Genomic DNA, 23,067 nt, shown 5'->3' with positions numbered 1-23,067 from the left:
ACATTGACAGATGTTAATGAAACATAATAAGCCTTTTCTGCTAATATTGCAGTTATAATCCTGAGGGGCCAAGTCACAAACTGAACCTTCCTATTCAGAAGCCAGAAGTGTGGGCTTAGGTGCTTTGCCTGAGGCTGATTCAAAGAAAGAAGGAATAATAAGAAGAAGCTCTCACTTTAAATCAAATTATCCCTCCTTTAGCTGCCTGATTATGGCACGGCAGATGCAGAACAATGCATAATCGGAAAAGAGAACTCATCAGAGAGGTGGCACCGAGACTGTTTTTTTTAATATTCATGAAGTCCCGGGAATATTTATCATGCAAAGCCAGCCTGGATCTGGTTCGGATCCAGATAAAGACCATGTCCTACTTGAGTTGCAGCAATGTCGATCTACAGTCTTGGCAGAAGGTACGGCGTGCTGTTGTACAGCAGCGCTTGTGGCCGCGCACAAAGTGGATTGTGAAAAACTTTGGGACAGCCTGCCTTTCAGCTCTGCATCCTCTAGGAATGAACTCATCAGCGATAACGGCCTTATGTGAAACCATCTCCCTGATGTGCGATGTTTCTGTGTATAAAAGATTTAGGAGCAGGGGGAGATAAGGGAGAATATGCCGTCACAGAGCTCCCCTGTGTTATCTGAAGTTGTATTGTTGGAATAATTCTAGCTTATCGTGAGCCTGGTGGAAGCACGATAGAGGTTAAACTGCAGTACTGCCGTTGAGCCTCTGCTCATAACCTGAGTTTGATTTCAGTGGATTCCGGTAGCCTTACTCAGGGTTCACTCTGGCTTCCATCCTTCTGAGGTCGAGAAAATGAATACTCAGCTCGCTGGGGGACAGGGCTGTCTTAGAAATCAGAGGCAGGGAAGGCAGGTGTGTGATCTTCTGGGCTTCTCCAGAAGTTCAAAACGTTGAAGAATTTTGAATTTTTGCCACTTACAGCCTCTATTGCGTTAGTAAGAGAAAGAATAAAAAGTCTCATTACTTACAATTGAAGAGATCAAACAGCGAACTGCTTTAAAAAACAGCCTAGCTGCTTTCAACAGTCTAAAAGAGAGGGAAAGAACAGAGAGACAGGGCTGTCTTAGAAATCAGAGGCAGGGAAGGGATAGATTAACAGTTGCCAAAGCCAAGAAAGGTCCTTCCAAACCTAGCAGAGGCAGCATGCAAGGATGCCAAAACGCCATTGCAAAATGGGAACTGCACACATTTAGATTCTCCCGCTCTGTTCATTTTCTGCCCAGGCACTCAGCAGTCCATTCATTTGTATGAAGAGGATCTGAGCGGCGGAGGAGCGGACGATAAAAGCTATAACCTCATTATGGCTGCCACTTCCTTTAAAATGATGGCGCCTCCATTGCCAGAATGCGAAGCAAAGCAACAAACAACATTACTGCAATGTGAGAGAACCTCGGCACCGCCGTAAACGACATTTCAGCCGGATCGTTTGCGCTGAGATAGGAATGAGGTGTACGGCCGCTTTATTGGGAGAGATGGGCCATGCCCAGATTTATCCCCTCAACGATTCAGAGCACGGCCTTGCGAGTCAAGTTTTCCATCCTGGTGTATATTGTAAGCCAAGTTTTCTGCTTCAGTAAGAAAGCTGCAATTGAATCCTTCTGTCATCTTCAGCAAACGGATGGATTGGTTCATACAAAGAAGTGGGCGATCCTTTAGTCTGTACGGTGAAGAGCATTCAAACCAACCAACTCCCCCCCCAACAAAGACCACCTTTAATTTCCCATTTATTCTAACAGATTTCTTTCCAGTAGCAGCCAGCTTGATGCTTTTTGTAAGCCAGCAAGCCAGACTGAAATGTGGGCACCTCTTCATCTCTGATTCAGGGATAAAAACCGTTCGTGAACATAAAGGTTCCCTCTGTCGAATCCGCTGCTCTCGAGATTGTCCACTTTTTATCATCTTCCAGCTGGCGATGCTGTAAAAAAAGCGATAAGGCATTTTGGTGCAGCTGGAGGAGCGTTGTTTATGCTTGGGGGGCGTCTACAGTCTACAAAGGGGTGTGGCCAAATCAGGAAGGGGTTGGGCCAAGGGGAAAAGTGGGCAGGGCTCTATTCAATATTTCTTCATAAGGGCAAAATTATGAAACGGCCAAAAAAAATTAATTATTTTTAGATTGAAAAAAATTTGTTAAACAAAAACTTCTCTCTAGAAAAACGTCCCTCTCTGTTCTTTCAATAATTTACTCCTCATTTCACGGGAACAAGGGGTGCTATTTCAATAATTCAATGCTTATCTCATGAATTGTTCTTATTTCATGAAACACCGTTCATTTTCAATCACAGCCATTCAATGAATAAAACATGCTAAAGGTCATTCTGTAATGTATTTATTCTGCAGATCAGTTGTTCTTACATTAGCAAAGCACAAGTAAGAGAAACTCTGTTCTTATTAGCGGGCTACAGTTCTGTCGTTCCTGAATGGCTCATTGTCTCCAAGGAACACAGAGATATGGAGGAAAAAGAGGCAAGGAGTTTTAAATTTTTGGTTAAATTCCTCTCACTGTGCTGCAGAAAGGCAGAGCTTCACAGAGCAGAATAGCTTCAAGTTTCCATCATTAGCCCACCCCTCTCATTAACTGGCACTTACAGTCTCAATAGCCCACTTTGAGACATTAGTAATAGAAAGAATCAAAACCATCTCTTTACTCACAGATCAACAGCAAACTGACAAACATGATTGACTGCTTTCTGCAACAGACTTCGACAGACTGTGGAGACAGAAAAAGGAGCACAGAGCAGAGAGGTGGGGCTCTCCATGAATTCAGAGGCAGGAAGGCAGTTATAGTCTCTGTAGTTCACCCTGAGACATTAGTAAGAGAAAAATAATTAAAGTTTCATTTCTCTGATTTCCCCTTCCTTAGGCGGAAAGGGATCCCATTCTGCACCTAAGACAGGTGTGCGATCTTCTTGGTTTCTCCAGAAGTTCAAAAATGTTGAAGAATTTTGAATTTTTTTGCCACTTACAGCCTCCATAGCATTAGTAAGAGAAAGAATAAAAAAGTTTCATTACTCACAATTGAACAGATTAAACACCAAACTGATGAACAGGACTGCTTTAAGCAACAGGTCTCAACAGACTGCTTTCAACAGTCGGAAAGAGAGGGCAAGAGCAGAGATTTAGAGGGCAGGGAAGGACCAATTGACCAGTGCTGGAGAGATGGACAGCCACCCCACCCCGGAAAGGTCCCTCCGACCTACTAAAGGCAGCCTGCAAAGTTGGAAGAAACTCCAACATAATCCGTCTCTAAAAACGTTGCACAGTAACTTGAAAGGAAGATTGCAGGAAGAGAAACCCTGAAATACACTCCTTTGGGAGATCATTACTAAAGACTTCCAGTTAAATTAAATATTTCCAGGGCAAGGGAAATGTTAAAATGTAGAAGGACTTTCTTCCTGAAGCTGAGATGTGATGCAACTTGACCTTCAGCAGCAGAAATATTTCATTGAATATTTTGGGAGGGCTACGTTTAGGAACAGTGGCTTTGGGTGGGGTGGGGGGCTGTATGGAGTCCATGGCCCGTATTTTGCTCACCCCAGCTTTGAGTGTTGCACAGGTCCAATGTACAGTGGTGCCTCGCTTGACAACATTAATTCGTTCCAGCGAAATTGCTGTAGAGCGAAAACGTTGTCAAACGAAATTTTAAAAACCCATTGAAATGCATTGAAAACTGTTCAGTCCGTTCCAATGGACTGAATACCTGCTCGTCCAGCAAAGATCCTCCATACGGTGGCCATTTTCGATGCCTGTAAAACGGGGAATCCGTCCTAGAAAACAACGGGGGGGGGCATTTTCTTCAGCCAGTGGCCATTTTGAAACCCGACGATCAGCTGTTTGCTGATCGTCGTAAAGTGAAAAAAAAACATTTAAAACAACATTTTGCGATCGCAAAATGATCGCAAAAAAGTCAGCTTAAAGCGGATTTGTTGTAGAGCGGGGTAATTGTCCAGCAGGGCATGACTGTATCTGGATGACACCAAGTTGGGGAGGGCTATGGCCAAGTTGGACGACTGCTTCCCATACTGTTCAAATGAGTGAACCTAAACAACCAGGGATCCTTTCAAGCTTCTAATAATTGGCCGGCCCTCTTGCAGTGATTCCTGATTGTTTGCCCAAAGAGAAAGGTCCCTTTGGTTCTGCGAAATGTGTGTTGCGAAGCTTCTCGCCTTCCCTTTCTTCTTGGAATTTGCTTTAAACGCTCGGGAGCAGCTTAAGAACATTAGAGAAGCCACGCGGAGTCAGACCAAAGGTGATTTGGGTGATGGATTCTGCTCAAGCAGGAGGCCAAGCAGATGCCTCCACGGGAAGTCCACAAGCACTAGCAGATCTTGGGAAAATTCCCTCCTTGGCCCCACATCCCAGTAACTTCCCAATGGTTGGTAGATGTTGGGCATTTCTGTTCAAAAAAATTAACTTTTCCACGCTCTCTACAACACCTTCCCACTCCCGTTTTCCACCAACGAAAGAGTAACAGTTCTACGCTCTGTCGTTCATGATGATGGCCATCCCGCCCAAGACATTCCGCTTTCCTTAACGGGTGCAATAGCTTAGAACTGTTACTTTTTGGGACAACATCTCCCATGCTGGCTGGGGATGCTGGAAATTGTAGTCCCCAAAGGGAATCATTCCGGGATTTGTTCATTAATAATGACTGGCTGTGAATCTGGATGTTTGCTCTGAACAGGACTGCTCTCTGCAGAGATTGAACCCGTAGGAGAGGCAGGTGGCCGAGTTACATCCACCTCCTCTTCCCAGCCACATAGCAGCTCTTTGAACACAGGCGGCTGATCGTGTTGGCAGCCGGGTGAAAAACATCAGGGTCATGATGCTCTCTGATATTCTAATCATGCTCTATGATGCAACCCTCTACCTGATTTGGATGCATCCCCTGGGAGGGAGGGAGGATGAGAAGGGCTTATCGTGCGTGGCTCTGTGAAGGCAAGCGGCTGGTGCTTCTTCAGCGCATATAAAAAATGCATCATCCAAAGCCTCATTAGGCTTTGGGCTTCCAGAAGGCCTCACGGATGTTGGAACGGGGGCCTCTTGATCATCCCATTCCCCCGACCCCCACTGCAGGATTAAATACGTACCTGACATGAAACAGATGACTGCAGCACGGTCCGGATGAATTGTTTCTGGCAATGTTGCTTAGCAGGAACCTGTGTGAGCCATTCGACAACTGTGCAGGCTTGTATCTGACACAGAAGTCTTGCAACATCCAAATTTGAGCTGCTTGAAACAAAAGTTTATGTTACTTAAACAGACATGGCAATTCCCAGAATCCTTGTTGCTGCACATCATCATCATCATCATCATCATCTGTCCTCAAATCAATCCTTACTTAGGGCAACCCTTTTTGAGGTTTTCCAGTAGAGAATATATATATATGGTTTCCCATACCCTTCTTTAGGGGGGGGGTGCCCTGGGACTGTGCAGCTTGCCCAAGGCCACCCAGGCTGGCTCTTCACCCGGAAGACACACAGTGGGGAATTGAACTCCCAACCTCTGGCTCCCCAGTCAGAACCACTGAGCTATCTAGATAGGACTGGGCATGAAAGCCCTTAATATTAACTTTTCAAGACTTGGATAGAGGGCCTGTCCACACTGTGAAATGTGCTGCTGTCCAGCCAGTGCTTCAAAGGTCCTTATCGCCTGCAATCTATTTTAACTTTTGGTCCCCATCTGCAAAGGCAGAACAGAGACCTATTTTGCATTTCAGCGAATCAGCCCAAAAAGATTGCATGCCCTAGCCCTGAGCCAGAAAGATATGGGACAGCTCTTAAAGGGGAAGGACGGATCATTCTAAGTAGAAACATAAGTGGACAAGGTCTTTTTTCCCATGCTATCAGGGAACCATATACCATAACTATAGACCAGTGTGGGCAGGCTTTTAGACCCACTGAGCTCTACTTAGGAGTAGACACACTAAGAGCATTAGGAAGCCAGTTCATTCGCGAATAACGGAACTGGGCATAACAACACTTCAGCTAGATGGGCAGCCGATGTTCCTTTAGTCCAGTCAGTTTAGAGGACATACAGCTCTCTCCTCCAAAATCTAGTCGCCACCTCCAAACATTTGCTTCCTGAGACATCCACTTCATTCTACCTCATGGTAGGGCTTTCTCTGCATGACGGCAGCAATCCTGCCACTGAATTTCATGGTGGGATTAAATGTTCAGAAGCTGTAGATAATCGGGCAGCTGTCACTTCAGCAACCCAAATGGAGAAAATGATAAACTTTCATTATAGGTACAGTTTTTTTAAAAGTACAGTACAGTAGTTCATTACTTTCCTGCTTCTCTGATGTAAGCCAAATAGACCAGAACGTCTGTGTAACAAGGTACAAACAGCATATTTAGATGTAGCTAGTTACTTTTAGAATAAAAGGGATGTAACTAAGTCATGTTCCAATAGTCACACAAAAAGTAAATGCAAAATCTGGCTTTTCATACAAGTAATGTTCAGTTACTTTCCACAGGGGCTTTTTACAGTATTTTGATAGGAAATTGTACAAGTTTTTGGCCATTCTCTTATTACTCTAAGTCAGCCGTTCCCAGTGGGGGCCATATGGCCCCTGGGGGGGTGCTCTGGCCCATTTAAAGGGGGACACAGACTGGAAATAATTCTTCACACACCACCTTATAAAGTTTTTAAGCAAGTTAAAAAAGCAAGCCTTTTCTTCTTCTTCTTTCCCTTATTGTGTTTATGGCCGGGGGCCAAAAATTAAAAGTTGAGAATGGCTGGTTTAAGTGAGAGGTACAATTTTTTTTGTTAAGTCTTTGTATTTAATCAACTAAATTCAATTAATTAGTAGCCTATTACTTCCCAGCTCTGTGCGGAATACATCCACCTGATAATACCAGCAAGAGCCATGACTTTACAAGCTGAAAGAAAAGGTCACCTAAGTAAATTCTCTCTTATTAAATTTTCTCTCCTCTCCCTGCTCCTTTTCGCATTGAGCTGTACTTTTCAAAATAGATTCAAACCGAGACTTTTTTCCCCCCCACCTTGAATATCAGATAGCTTAGTCTTTCCAGTTGGCATTTTATATCATTCACGTTGTTTCTGGATGCGCCAGAGTGGCCGGCTTGATCCTATGAGGCAGCCACCACTTCCAACCACACACGCTGTGACTGCTTCATTCCTCTTTTTGAGTTCAGGCGGCGTGTGTCGGCTCGAAAAGAGGACCTTCCAGTCCACATCAACCATTCAAGGAGGTGATCGGACGGGTCGCTCCTTGGAAAGGTTGCACCCGGTTCCCGAAGGTTTGCTTGTTCCAGGTTGACTCTCGGTTGTGAAACCTTTTCGAACAGCCGGTGATTCTTGCTAGAGAGGTTTTTTTTAAAAAAAGCGTGAGCATTCGGTTTGGGAGAGGAAGGGAGAAGCGCACCTAAGGCTGAATGCTCACTGGAACAGACAGCTTGTTTCCGCCAGGGTTCAACAGACCATCAAGCCATGGATGTCATGAACAAGGCCCATTTGCTTGATCCATTCTCTGCCTCAAAGTTAAGCCAGAAGCTATCCAGAATTGAAGAAGCTATTTTTAAGCTTTGGAAGCGGGCGTTAAGCGTTACCTTGACACTTCGGTGGTTTATGACTTGAATTCCCTGGATTTAGGATACTGAACCAGGTCATGCTCAGGGAAAAGCTTCTTAGCCAAAGAGCAATAAGTCATGTCAAGTGTCAGCGTCACCTGGTCCTTCCAGAATGAGAAAGGGGACACCCACCCACCCACACATGTACCTTCAGCACCTCTAAGAAAACAGTCAGAAGCAGACCCACGTGAGCCCCAGAACAAAGAAGACTTTGCAATATTCACCAGGTCTGTATTCTTGGACCGCCTGGCCTCATACGAGGCTGGAAAAGTTGTGGTTTTACTGCAACGCATGCTGGTCGGTTCACTCTCTGGGAATCTGGGTCTGAAAAGCCGTTCCTTTAGAGCTCCATCACTGGTGTAAAGCCTTCCTGAACGGGGGGAAAAAGACCTGGATTGATCCAGTTTGCCCAGACCACTTCTTGGATCTCCCTGAACAAGAATTCAAGGCTTTCCTCTTCCACCATGTTTGAGTATCAATGACTTCTTCCGCTCTGCACGTTCCTGCATTCTTTTTTACTTTCAATCTTATTCTTTATGATCTTTTTTTTTTTTGAGTCTTCACCTTGATTGTCTCTACTGGGGTTACCTTTCAGGTGTGGTGTCCTTTTGACCGAGGCGCCTCCTGAGTCTCTTTCTCTTGTCTCCATCCAGAAGGTGAAACAAGAAGCCTGCTAGGGGATCCTCAGCCAGAAGATTATACAGCCATAGCGTCCTCTTCAGTGGTGTGATTGCAGAACAGCAAATCAGATCTGGCAGGTTTCACTTGGTGTGCAAAGCCTTGTGCATCCTGCACCACGGAAATAGACACGGATGGACCCAATCTACCTAGGCTGCAACCAGTTGGGTGTGCAACAGGTTGTGTGCAACCAGGAAGCTGTGGGAACGGGGAAATGCTTACATGGTGGTTTTCATGTTCTAAAGAGCCATAACTAGCCATTTTGGCAGCTGGGGCAAGTGACACCATCTTCTCCCATCTGCTTATGAAGGAGGAGGAAGAGAATACATGTCCCTCCAAAAGAATTTTGTTCTTTCCCAAGCAAGCAAGCAAGCAAACTAGCAAGAAAGAAAGAAAGAAAGAAAGAAAGAAAGAAAGAAAGAAAGAAAGAAAGAAAGAAAGAAAGAAAGAAAGAAACCAAGAAACCAAGAAACCAAGAAACCAAGAAACCGAGGAAGGAAGGAAGGAAGGAAGGAAGGAAGGAAGGAAGGAAGGAAGGAAGGAAGGAAGGAAGGAAGGAAGGAAGGAAGGAAGGAAGGAAGGAATTGAATAAGTCTGGAAGGTGTTGCTTTTTGTTTTCCTAGCCCTCACCAGAAGATTCATCTCCAGATGTTGGAACCCTCTACATTTTGGTACCCTGGGCCAAAGCCCCAGCTGGACTGCCTTAACGTGCACCCCAGCAGCTCTGGGACCCCCAGCAATAACTCCATGGACTTTGGCTCAGCTTGACTCACGGCAGCTTTTATTAGCATCAGGAGGGGAGCATCGCCTCCTGCAACCTTCCTGCCCCCCCCCCCCGTCTTGTAGGCCTGAATTATAGTCTCTAAGCCCTTGGGTACCCCTTGCCAATTTGGGGGCCCAGTTAACTTCATTGGAGTTCCCAAGAATCCCAGTTCCGGAACGAAGGAAGGAGAGGAGAGCTGAAGTCCAGGAAGCAGTCCTTTTAGGGAAGATTGGTATAGATAGGGAAAAATCTGCTGCTGCATCCGCCAGACTAAGATGGATGCAATTCAGGTCATGTTGTCTGTCCACATGTGGTTGGCCCAAAGTCCTCTGTGAACCAAGTAGGTGGGCTTAGCTGTTCCCTTGGCAAGAGTCATGATGGCTACCTTTCATGGTAGCCATGTAGAAAGCACATTGCCATCAAGACATTTGGCTGCAGTTCAAATGCTAGGGAAGCCAGTATTCTAGAGATTTAGATCTCCTCCACCCAACCAGAGAGCAGAACGGCCTCCTTTTTCACCAGGCAAATCATGTGCACTATATCCTGCTTCTATGTGATAATTATGGGGCCATAGCTAGCCAAATTGCGAATATTTCAATTATTAAATACAGTGGGAGAAAATGCACCAGTGAGCTTAAATCATTCATCCTGTCATAGCCAATACAGGGTTTCACCGTTAAACATTTACTTCTAAACCCAGCGTCTGCTTTCCACCCGCACGCACCTCATTATACTGTAAATCCCTGCCATTTCTTTTATAGCATCTGCGAGATTATTAAAATGTGATTGATGACTCGGTGAAAAGGCAAATGATTAATAAACTACAGATTCGTCAATTAGCTGACACTTTTGAAAACAAACTTTAGTTGGTCTGGGGTGGAAGACATGCTGTTCTACTACCTCCAGAAGGCTGTTCTCTTATCTCGAGCGTATCGTTCTTAAAACATTTCAGACCAGCCCTTTTTAGATGCTTTCTATTTGTTATGGATGATGCTAATGGAAAATGAAACATCCATCGGTATGTAGGAACCTAGGAAATGGCATTGTATTTAAATCAGACTATTGATTAGTCTAGCATAGTATTGGCAGCAACCCTGTAGACCCCTGGTTTTCAGAGAATCATAGAACCATCATGTTGAAAGGGTCCCATAAGGCCATCCAGTCCAACCCCCTGCTCAACGCGGGAATCCAAATCAAAGCAGATCTGACAGGTGGTTGTCCAAGTTTTTCTTGAAGGCCTCCAGGCTTGGAATGCTCACCAACTCCTGAGGTCGTGGGTCCCATTGTCGTACTGCTCTAACAGTTCGGAAGTTTTTCCTGATATTCAACAAAAAATCTGGCTTCCTGTAACTTGAGCCCATTGTTTTCTCTTATTAAGCTCTAACTAGGCTTAACCCTGTTCAGCTTCCAAAAACAGATTGGTTTGCTCAGGGTAGCTTGGTGATGATGATGATGATGATTTTGTGACATCAAGTCACTTCTGACTCATGATGACACTTTTAATGGTTTTCTAGGTAGAGAGTACTCCGAAGTGGATAGCTCAGTGGCTGGCGCATCTGACTTCGAAGCCAGAGGTTGCGAGTTCCGATTCCCTCACAGTGCCTCCTTGACTCGATGATCCATATAGGGTTCCTTCCAGCTGTGCAGTTCCATGATGATGATGATATCATTCTCATCTTCTCGTAGCACCCTGGAACTGTGCAGCTCCCCCAAGGCGACACAGGCTGGCTCTTCTGGAATGCTAAGTGGGGGAACCAACCTCTTAGCTCCTATCCCACCCACCCACCCTCTGCCGGACCGTGCCTTGAACTCTTCTCCTTATTTTGACATCAGGTTCTAATCTTTCCAAGGCATTTGTTTAGTCCTTAAGTCCTGTCCGACTCTTCGTGACCCCGTGGACCAGAGCACGCCAGGCCCTCCTGTCTTCCACGGCCTCCCGGAGGCATAAGATCTCTTAACTGTTTTGCAAATAAGCACACTGTTCAGTTTGTAAGTCCTTCATCACCCACCCTGGTCTACTTATGTGAATTTATGCATGTTCACACATCAAACCTTATGTATCCAAGAGTGATCAAGAAAAGTATTAAAAGTAAAGTCAGATGAATCCGTTACCTTCCCAATCCCTGCCACTTTTGCACACTGTTCTGTCTTGGACCTACCTAAGCTAACCTGCAAACTTCTTGAAAAAAGGGATCATTTGTTTTTTGTAAGTCCACCACAAGGAGCTTTTAATGTAATTTTTGAACCAAGAACTGCATTGCAGAACTCAAAGAAACATACAGTTAAAAGATTATTGGATTTCAGTCTTCCTATTGGGTGCTTGGATGTTTGTTTGTTTTTTAAAAGATCATAATTCCCAGCATGGCCAGTGTCGAGTTGTTGCTCTACCCTAGAGTAGAGACATTGAATCATCAGTTATTATATGATTTATGTAATATTTTGTGTTATTTTATTGTTTTATGTTGTATTGGAAGCCGCCTAGAGTGGTCTTGTGGACCAGATGGGCGAGGTACAAATCAAATCAAATCAAATCAAATCAAATCAAATCAAATCAATCAATCAATCAATCAATCAATCAATCAATCAATCAATCAATCAATCAATCAATCAATCAATAGAAACTAGATGAGTGGTGATTGACCAAATTACTGTGGATTCCAATGGGTCTAACGTGGTCAAAACTATGAACCGGATCGATACCCTAGAACTGTAGTTCAAAAAAGAACTTTGAAAAAGCAGGCAAAGTAATTGCATTACTTTTTTCTTTCTTCTTGCATCAGGCTGTTAGGATTAATTTTACTGCAGCCTTGGAACTATTACAGTAACTAATTACTTTTTTAAAAAAAAAAAAACTTTCTCAGTTCCAGTTTAATTTTATGGACTACAGATAAGTAGCAAAGCTGTATGTTATCAATTTTCAGGAATGGACCACACTAGGATTCCTTCCTGGATTCACCATCAAACCTGAGGGTGAGTTTTGTCCAAGAGTGTTTATTCCTGTTCCTTTTCCCCAAACGCAAGTAGCATTAAAATGTTTGAAGCCTGAGTGTTGGAATTCTCCGAGAGTAACACCTGAATATCAATGCAGGGTTGCAAAATGGATTTCAGCATCTCGCCTGTCAAGGAGAGCTGATGCCAGAAAACTGCAAATGAGCCTGGCTGGCTTAAAAATGCAGAAGGGATAAAATTCTCCCCCCATCCCTAACAGCAATTAGAGTGAAAAAGGTGACCTATAGTTTGTGAAACAAATGAGCAATCTATTTGACTGATTGCCCAGTACCTATGCCAGGATGGAGCGCTATGTCTTTTCCAGATTTTTCTGGATGTCACAGATTTTTCTGATCCTCTCCAGTTGGGCTTTAGAGCCTGTTTCGGAAAAGAAAGAGGGAGAGAAGGGGGGGAGACCTGACGAATGACGAATTGATTCGTTCTTTGGGTCACTGGGGGGCAATCCGTCATTCGTGGATCATCAGGTTTGAGGACCCACAAACCAAGATGAAGCACCCATCTCTAATTTTGTCCACAGTGAACCGTTTCAAACATTTTGATCAAAATCCTATTATAGTGGTGCCTCGCATAGCGACATTAATCGGTGCAGCAAAAATCGTTGCAAAGCAATTTTGTCGCTATGCGATTTTAAAAAGCCCATAGGAATGCATTGAAACCCCTTCAATGCATTCTTATGGGCTTAAAACTGACCTTTAAGTGAAGATCCTCCATACGGCGGCCATTTTCGCTGCCCGGTAAGCAAGGAATCTGTCCCTAAACACAGAAGGCGGGCATTTTTTTTACCCGGCGGCCATTTTGGAACCGCCGATCAGCTGGGGAAAAATCATCGCTTTGCTATAATCGGTAAGCGAAACAGGGTACCGATCATCGCAAACCGATTTTTCCCCATTTAAAATATTACAATGCGATCGCAAAAGCGATCGCAAAAAGTTCATCGGTATGTGATTTTGTCGTTAAACGGGGCGCCCGTTAAGCGAGGCACCACTGTATTTATTCCCACCAGTGTAAGTCAAACAATGTCAGTCGTCTAGGCGAGTAATGAAGAAACGAATGCCTTGTATTTCTTACCTCACAACAGTTGTGAGACATACAAATGTCACATCAACCAGCCGCAGTTCGAGGCATCAGCTCATACCGTTTGTTTTACATCAAAAAGTATGCCGGCCATCGAAATTGTTGACAAGAATTTAAAACATATAAAAACAATCCCGTAAGAAACAGTTGTATGGAAACCAACTGTCTTGTTCTCTAAGAGAAGGTGATGGAAGGAGTCATTGCAAGTATCATGGGTAAGGTTTACTCACCTTGCCTAACAGAATGCTGGGTTCTGCAGCACAGTCATGGTTTAAATCAGTATTTACGTAAACGGGTAGTCTGGCATAGCTCTGAAGAGCAAGCTCCTGGTCGAATTTCTCGGAAACGCTCCTGGAGAGCATGTTGAGCGCTTGCATAATCCAGTCAAGATTCTCGGAGTGAAAAGTAAACTATTATTGGAGATTTAGGGAAACCAAGCTGTCATTCAGAATATATTTTATTTATCCATAACCATGACATCAAGACACACAAATACTTGCCTCCGCTGTCCAGATTTTTATGTTTGATGAAAACTGGAAGTAAGACTAGCCAAAGGACAAACCAGACCCGTCTAGGAACCGAGAGGAAGAGAATTAAGCAGTCTGAAATGAGCCAAGAACGAAAGCAGTCAAAGAAAAACCAAATATTCATATGTCTACGTATTCCTTAAATCTTTGTAGAACATTGTTGGTGTACCAAGTCTCAAGATAGAAACTCAGAAATACATATTAATAAGTATTTTGGGAGGGTTGTTATTTAGTATTTTCAGCTAGCGGATAAGTGAATCAGTGGATACTGATCCCGCAGATAGGGTGGAATCCTACTGTAGTCTCGCTGGGAAAAGTGGATTCATTGTGAGTGACAGTCTCAGCTTAGTTGGTATATCATTTGCAATAGTTCACTTGCAGACAGTTTGCACAGGTATGATTAAATTCCACGACCGTCACAGAATCCTAGAATCATGAAGCTGGAAGGGTCCTCTAAGGCCACTGAGTCCAACCCCCTGCTCAAGACAGGCATCCAAATCAAAGCAGATCATCCTTTCCCCCCTCCTCACCGGATTGGCCGTTCCTCAGTTTTAAGGACAATAGTACTAGGCATCCTTCAGTCTCGAGAGACTATGGGAACGTGCTCTGAATAGAGGTCTTGGAACAGCGTCTAGTGTGGCTGAGAAGGCCAATTCGAGAGTGACCATCCCTTCCACACTGAAGACAAAGACAATCTGTCCCCTGTCCAGCTCCCTGGTTTGGCTGGTTTGGGGTCTGCCTCTTTGCCTCAGCCTGCTGGACAAGGGTATCTTCAAATTGGGAGAGGCCATGATGCACCGCCTGCCTCCAGGCTGAACGCTCAGAGATCAAGGTTTCCCATCTGTTGAGGTCCATTCCTAAGGCCTTTAGATCCTGCTTGCAGATCTCCTTGTATCGCAGCTGTGGTCTCCCTCTGGGGTGATTTCCCTGCACTCATTCTCCATCCAGGAGATCTTTTGGAATCCGACCAACAGCCATTCTCACGACGTGCCCGAGCCAACGTAGACGTCGCTGTTTCAGTAATGTATACATGCTAAAAATTCCAGCTTCTTCTAGGACAATGATTCCAGGTAATTTGCTATCCCTCATTTTTGCCTCTGGAGAATCCCTTTCTAAAATGTTCTCTGTGTGAGTCACCAACACACATGCTCTTCCGTTTGAGGCAGGTCCTTCTGACTGCCGGAAATACATGTCTCCCTACTTCCCAACCCCAGCTTTGCTGAGCTACAGATGATCAGAAATTCAGGAAGACACCATCCACACAAACCAGAGGGTATCAAGCCGGGGAAGCAGGCGGTGACATATCCAAACAGGGAACGGATGTGCCTTGTCTGTAAGACAGTATCCTTTGCAAACACCTGTAGAAGGGCACTCCACGGCAATGCACATGACAGCTGAAGAATGCTGATAACTGAATGGGGAGGGACTGTTGTGTTTTTCAAGCACATCCTTTCGGTTAATCACCCACTTGGCTTTTTAACAGCAGAGTCCTAGACACGGCAACACAAAAGCAAGTTTCCGCAGGGCTCATTCCCAAGTAAGTGGATCTAAGAGGGCATAAGTGGAAGACAGAGCTGGATGAATACAGCTTATTAAAACGATGGTGTGAAGAGGGAGCCTTCAGGCATGGATCCATGAGTCAAGAGAACCACATATTGACAATCCAGCAGGTGGGAAATATGGTTTTTTGTTGTTGTTTTTTGTTTTGTATTTGGCACATGGAAAGACATTAAAAGTGCAGATGTTCAGCACAGATGTAGTGGAATCCTCTACATCAGTGACTCTCAACGTTGGGCCCCCAGATGTTTTTTGGACTATAATTCCCAGAAATCTTGGCCAACACAGCTGGTCGCGAAGGCTTCTGGAAGATTTAATCCAGGAATGTTTGGGGACTCAAGGTTGGGAGCCACTGATCTGGATTATCTTGTGGTGCTGGGGGCAGGAACTTTCCACCCTCCGAAAACATAGCTGTAAAATTATTTCAGGCCAAATTCCAAATGCTCGAGAATCTTACCATAGTCTCTTGAGACTGAAGGATGCCGACCTACAAGAATCTGCATGCAATTTTACAAATACCTGAATTCAGTCCTTTGGGTGCCATCACCACTAAGACATCTCTAGATGAAAGGTTGGGTTTCACAAATCATGAGAATTACATGCTGGCTAGTCAATTCTCACTTATGGTGACCCCTTTGAAGGCTTTCTAGGTAGAGAACATACAGAAGTGGTTTTCCATTCCCTTCTTCTGGGCCAGCCCTGGGACTGTGCAGCTGGCCCAAGGCCACACAGGCTGGCTGTACTCAGAGAGAAGGCATAGTGGGGAATCGAACTCCCAATCAGCTACTTAAACCATTGAGTGATCCAGCCATTCCTGGGAAGGACTAAAATTCCATGTCACAACAGCTTTACAGATTACCAGTCTATTTCTGGACCCAATTCAAAGCATTGGTTTTGGACCTGCAAAGTCCTATACAACTTGGATCCAGGCTAAATAAAATCACATCTCCCGATATCAACCTCCCCGGTTATTAAGATCTCCAGGGAAGGCCTTTCTCCCAGTGTCACCACCTTTACATGTCTGGCTGGGGAGGACAAGAGACAGGGCCTTCTTGGTGGTTCATCCCAGATGGTAGAACTCAGTTTTTATGGCGGGGAGAGTCTGGTACCCACCTTGCAGTCCTTCCACCAGCAGGCCAAGCCCCTTCTCTTCAAGCAGGCTTTTAGTAAATAACTGTGAAAGGCCTTTTCAGTGGAGGACGCTATGAAGTTTACCTTTATAAATGTATTCTTGCCTTGCTTAAAGCTTTTTCTAATTTGATCATTATAGCACACAATGTGTTTCGCTGTTTGTAAATTCTGTAACCGATTGTGTTTTTAATTGCTAACATTTTTGCAAAAAGGGTTTCGTAAGCTGTCCAGGGTCCCTTTATCAGAGCCTGGCGTTTCTATAGGAATTTTTGCTCCATCTGGATCAGCCGCGGATACGTCCGAGGTCCGCTGTTGACCTGAGGGACTCTGTGATGGTCTGTCCAATCTCTCCTGTTAAGCAGCTTGCTTTCTTCGTGGCTGAACGGCCAGCTGGTCTCCAGACTCATGGACCTAACGGGGATAGTTTCAAAGGACCGATGATGATTCTTCATCTCTATCCTTTCCAGCAGGCTCTGAAGAGTGCATTATTATTAATTGCTTTGTTGGCAACACGGCAGGCAGAGAAATGCCCAGCTCTTAAATGTGGAAATGCAGACGTGGCACAATTAAAACAAGCTGCTACTTGAGGTCATCACAAGAGGCACAAATTCCTTTTTTTCCTAAATTTAGACACAGTGTTTACCTTCCAATTTTCCAGGAAGTAGACGGGCCAAGGACTTGCATAAGCCTGCAGCATCTACCCAATGAAGGCAGGGTTTAGGTTCGCGTTCCTTACTTCTGTTTCGTAGGCCACAGGGAGGGGATTTTTTAATTTCTTGGACTACAACGTCTGTAATTCTCCACTCCGAAAGCTCTGCCCAACGGGCAAGCATCTTGCAGGCACTTAAACGTGGTTGACCTGAGAGCTGAAAAGATACCTTAACCACAGATAGCACCTGCAGACGTGGAGGAAATTGACCACATCATCACCTGCCGTGGTGGTATTGAAACACTGTAAAAAAAAAAAAAAGCAGGAAGAGGAAGCTTGGGAAGAGCTTTTCTATTGGAAGACGGATGAAAATTTCATTTCAGTTCAATGTTCCTGTCCCAGGGCTGGTGGAGAGCTTTCTTTATGAAGTAGAAGCTTAGTGGGAGCTAGGCCTAGTTGAGCCTCAGAGCCTCTCACTTAAGGCCTATCTCCTCCCAGGTGAGCCACAGTTAGATGTCTGGGAGGTACCTTGTCTGTCAGGTAGAACTCCCAGAAACCTTTCTTGAACTATAAATCCCATAATTCTTATCAACACTAATAAGAATTTCCCATCATTTGCAAATCTCCTCATAATCAGGATAGAAAGAATATTGGAATCTGAGAAATAAATCTGAGATAAAATTGAGACCTGGCAGAGAAGACCATTCTGAGAAATTTAGCAATCTAAAGCGAGAGCTCTTAATGGTGCACTTTGAGCTGTCAAAGCTGACTGCTCAGAATCACTCATCTTAAAATACATTAATTTCATTCATTCATTCATTCATTCATTGATCCATCCATCCATCCATCCATCCATCTATCCGTCCATCCGTCCGTCCGTCCGTCCGTCCATCCATCTGTTCATCCATCCATCCATCCATCCATCCATCCATCCATCCATCCATCCATCCATCCATCCATCCATCCATCCATCCATCCAGTTTTTATTCTGCTTATCTAGCAAATCGCTACTCTGGGGCAGTGTACAACTGGAATAAAAAGACAATTTATATAAGACAAATTAACAAGGGATGGGGGAATCGTAAGCCTCTTCAGGATTTAAACTACAGTTCCCCTCATGTCTTGCGGACACAGCCAATGGCGAGGGATGTGTGAGGGTCTCCAGTCTAGAAACGCTCAGCAGCCCAAAGGGTGCCCATCTTTACATGAAGAAAAATCATCCGGGGGGAGAGGGACCCCTTGTCTTCAACAACCCATTTGAAAGCCAGCCTTGAAGGAGATAAGTGTTGTTCTTTCAGAATGGGGCTACCACGGAGAAGGCCATCCGGTCATGGCCGTGGACCTTAGCTATTTGACTAGTCGGCACATCAAATGTTTCCTGTAGCCTCGTCTGAATTTCTTCCATAGTTTTGGGGTTTTAATTACCTGTCTGTGGTTCTACAGTGGATGAAAGATCGTCCACAGTCCTTTCATGCCAATGAACTAAAGTCAAGGTTGTCATGAATTGTGCATGTTCTGAATTTCAGCTGGAATATTTCAGAACTGCCCTTCCCCACTTTGAGTCACCCAGATGTTCTTGGACTAAAATGTCCAGAAGTTTTCACCGCTAGCTGTGCTGGCTGGGATTTCTGGGAGTTGTAGTCCGAGAATGTCTGGGTTACTCACAGTTGGGAACCACTGTTTTAGAAAGTTTCCCAGGCCAAAAAAAGAGAGGAAAAGGTGATTCAGAATAGCTTTTGATGTCAGGTGTTATTCTTCTTGTGGCTACTAGTAAAGAAACAACTGGCATGCCTGCATTGATTAACTTGTTAAAAAAACAAGGCAAGCCCAGCAGCTCAATTTATGCAAACGAAGCTCAACAAACAGAACCAATAATTAGGCCCCTGGTATTAAAACAACATTTTGCCTAATTAAGACGGCTTTATCTCTGTCCCGCCACATGCATCCAATCTGTGGCCACTTGAACAGCCAGATCCATAATCCCATTAAACGGGATTTAATGTTTTTGGATCGTTCAAGATTGGAACTGCCTGGAAATAAATAAGCAAACACATTGTCAGGTCAATGCAGGTGTTCTCTCCGACGGGACCGCTCACCTTAGATATATCGACGATGATGTTTCTACACTACCTTGCTCCATGGCAGCGGCAGAGCAGGGTGCGACAAAATCATTGAGGCAATTAAAAAATGGGGGGAAATTACATCCGAACTCAAAGGAAAAGGAGGATGATGAACAAATAAAAGAGACAGCGCCGGGTAATTAAAAAATGCCCTTGGCAAACAAGAAGTGTTTGATCTGGCACTGACAAGATTGAAATGTGCTCGAATGAAACAGTTTTCCATAACCAAGATAATACAACGGATAAGGCCCTCTCTCCCTTGTTGATACACACACTTCACCCTCCAACAACGCTGGAGTTATGGGCACCAGACCCCCCGTGTCGTTCAAAATATGTGCATAACTCTTATGCTCTCCCAAATATAACTTAAAAGCATATGCCATTGATTAGTGCACACCCGGTGATTATTTCTTCACATTAAAAATTTTATGTATTTATTGGGAAGAACACGTAGAGTAGGATACCTGTAGCCATGAGATTTGGTATCCACGGTTTCAGTTATCCGCCATCACAATGTATTTAACCAGAACTGGCCACTAGAGGGAGACCATGCTTGTTGAAGACTACACTCTGGCTCCTTCTAGTGGCCAGTTCAGAGAAAAACATTGTGAAAAATACTTTTTTCCCCAGATTTCCCCCCCCCCTTTTACCATGCTATACACAGTGTTCACTATTATCTGTGGGTTTTCAGTATCTGCAGGGGAGCTTGGAATCAATGTCCTGTGGATACGGGGGGGGGGGGGGGCAACTGCATAATCCAAACCATGCTGCTCAGACCCATGCAATTCAAAGGAAAAGTGTATATAATATTGTACATGCATGTGTATTATCAGAGGCACACACTAGCAGAAAATTCCAAGTTGCCCATTAAATTAAAAATTGTAGATTTCCAGTGGGTGCCTCCACAACACTTAAAGTGATACCAAACTGGCGAAGTTATGCCATATAGACCCTCATGTTGTGTTTCCGAGATACCTGGGAGAGCGTTTCCCTCAATGGCATTAAGTTATGGGCCACCTGATTCCGGGAGAGATGCTTTTACAGGTATTTGAGGTTTTGTAATCCTTTGGCCACATCACCTCCTGGCAGATAGAAGGGGAAGAGATGGAGGCAGTGACAGATTTTACTTTCTTGGGCTCCATGATCACTGCAGATGGTGACAGCAGCCACGAAATTAAAAGACACCTACTTCTTGGGAGGAAAGCGATGACAAACCTTGACAGCATCTTAAAAAGCAGAGACCTCACCTTACTGACAAAGATCTGGATAGTCAAAGCTATGTTTTTGCAGTAATGATGTATGGAAGTGAGAGCTGGACCATTAAAAAGGCTCACTGTAGAGGAATGGAGGCTTTTGAACTATGGTGCTGGAGGAGGCTCTTGAGAGTCCCCTGGACTGCACGGAGAACAAACCTATCCGTTCTGAAGGAAATCAACCCTGAGTGCTCACTGGAAGGACAGATCCTGAAGCGGAGGCTCTAATACTTTGGCCATCTCATGAGAAGACAAGACTCCCTGGAAAAGCATCTAATGTTGGGAAAGTGTGAAGGCAGGAGGAGAAGCGGACGACAGAGGACGAGATGGCTAGACAGTGTCATTGAAGCAACCACCATGAATTTGACCCAACTCTGGGAGGCAGTGGAAACCAGGAGGGCCTGGCGTGCTCTGGTCCATGGGTCACGAAGAGTCGGACACGACTCAATGACTAAACATCATCCACAATCCTTTGACAATGGCTGCAAATAACAGGCCAACCTTCCCTACTATGATGCTTATACAAAGTGTTTGAAAGAATGATATGAAACCAATTTGCTGGAAAGCCATGCTTTCAGAAAAGTTACTAATAAAAGAGGGGGAGGGATTCATGCTCAGGATTTCCTTTCCCATCATCCAGCCTACTTACTTTGGGATAGGGGAGACAAAAGAAATGCGTTGTAGAATTTTGAATTTCTGGTTAAATACCTTTAGCCGCGGAGCAAAAGTGAGGGATTCACAGAGCAGAATAGCTTCCTGTTCCCCAGAGTCGTCCATCCATTTTTCTCCTTAACTGGCACTTACCATCTCAGTAAATCACTCTGATACATTAGTAGGAGAAAGAATAAAAAGTTTCATTACTTACAATTGAACAGGTCAAGCAGCGAACTGATGCACACGGCTGCCTTCAGCAAACACACTTTAACGTACTCACTGTTTTTAACAGACAATAGAGAGTGGAAGAAGCTGTGCGGAAAGGCAGGTCTCTCTTTGAATTCAGCAGCAGGGGTGGAATGATTGGTTACTGCTGGATAGATTGACAAGACAACCCAGGCCAGAAAGGTCCCTCCCCCAGCCAAACCTACCAAAAGCAGCATGCGAGGTTGCGAAAAAAAAAATCGACATTATATATTTTCCGTGTGCTAGCGAGTTAATAAGGCTGTGTCTTTCCTCTCAGATTTTGACTCCAGCTCTCCTTAAGGGCCTAAGGTAAGGCTGACGGATGTCTGAAACGATGTTTTAAAAAATTAAAATAATTTAGGTTCTGTCCCCCCGCCCCAAAAAAATTTGCACACAACAAGACAGCAACAAGACAAGCTGTTCCTAGTTCCATGTGCTGCTTAGAGATTCTGTTTGATTAAGGATGTTCCAGACCCTGATTTTATGGCTGAAGGATGTTTAAAGAGACTTCTTACTTTATTACACAAGAAGATTCATTTGATTGTTTAACGAAGCCCAAGTATGTATGATTAACATACTTAGCAGTTAAACAAACCCACCCTGTTCTCTTGAGTCATCCGAACATGCGGCTCGCAAAAATAATAGGATCTACGCCAGAGGAAGAGACCAAAGCAGGGCTTGGGGTATTGGTGGCAGGTAGGGTTCCAAGCCAAAGGGAAGGACTTCGAAGTTCTACTCATTTCAGGAGGGAAATAAAACTGGCACACTGGCCAGGATATCCTGCATATATCTGTGTATAAAAAAATCCATTCCATCCCATTTTCTGAAAATGTTTTTAAAATGTTGGAACATACATTTAAATTCTACACCTATGTTCAGAAAAATGAATTTTGCATACCGTTTCCCCTCTGTTTTTCCTGGTCATCTTAGAACAGCAAAGTTGGAAGGAACCCTACGGGGCCATCAAGCCCACTCCCTGCCCAGGAAGGCACCATTGGGAACAGAAATGTCCAGAGCTTGGAAATTTTGCACTTTAGACTACATCTCCCATCATTATACCCAGCCAGCATAGAGAGTGGATTCTGGGAGTTCTCGGATCTAAATTTTTTTCCCTGCAATACAGACATTTAGGTATGCATTTTTAAAGTCTGGAAGAAGGATTATGGGAGTGGTGGTCCAAAAAAAGTAACACTGTCAAACTGTGGATTCTGCAGATGACATCAAATTAATACCACCCTGACGGATAAGTGAAACGTCGTTTTTGTTCCGTGCTGTCAGGTTACCCCAGGGATCTCCAAAATGTCCAGTCCTCAACAGCCTGCTCTTACAAACTCCAACTGTGGCTTCCTTGAGGGAGTGGACCCATCTCATATTTGGTCTTCCTCTTTTCCTGCTGCCTTCCACCTTTCCCAGCCTTCTTGTTCGTTCTGGAGAATCCTGCCTTCTCGTAATGTGCCCACAGGAGGACAAGCCTCAGCTTCGACCTTTTTGCCTCCAGAGAGAGTTCAGGCCCGATTTGATTTAGGACCCACTAGTTCCTGTCCATCCCTAAGCTCTCCTTCAGCACCACGTAACAAACAAATCCATTAGGAAGAACCACGTTAGGAAGAACCACCTTCAGAACACGGCCAAGAAGCCCGAAAAACCCACAACAACCAAATCCATTTTTGTTTTCCACCAGGTTTCTTCACCAGGCCAACCTGGAAATACGAATAAGTGAAATAGTCTTTACTGAATTGGGAAAAAAGGGCATTTAATAGGGAAACATCACCTTTACACTCACTGACAAAAG

The sequence above is a fragment of the Pogona vitticeps genome, chromosome 6 (assembly GCF_051106095.1).
Source record: "Pogona vitticeps strain Pit_001003342236 chromosome 6, PviZW2.1, whole genome shotgun sequence".
Classification (NCBI taxonomy): Eukaryota; Metazoa; Chordata; class Lepidosauria; order Squamata; family Agamidae; genus Pogona; species Pogona vitticeps.
This window is presented reverse-complemented; position numbering follows the sequence as displayed.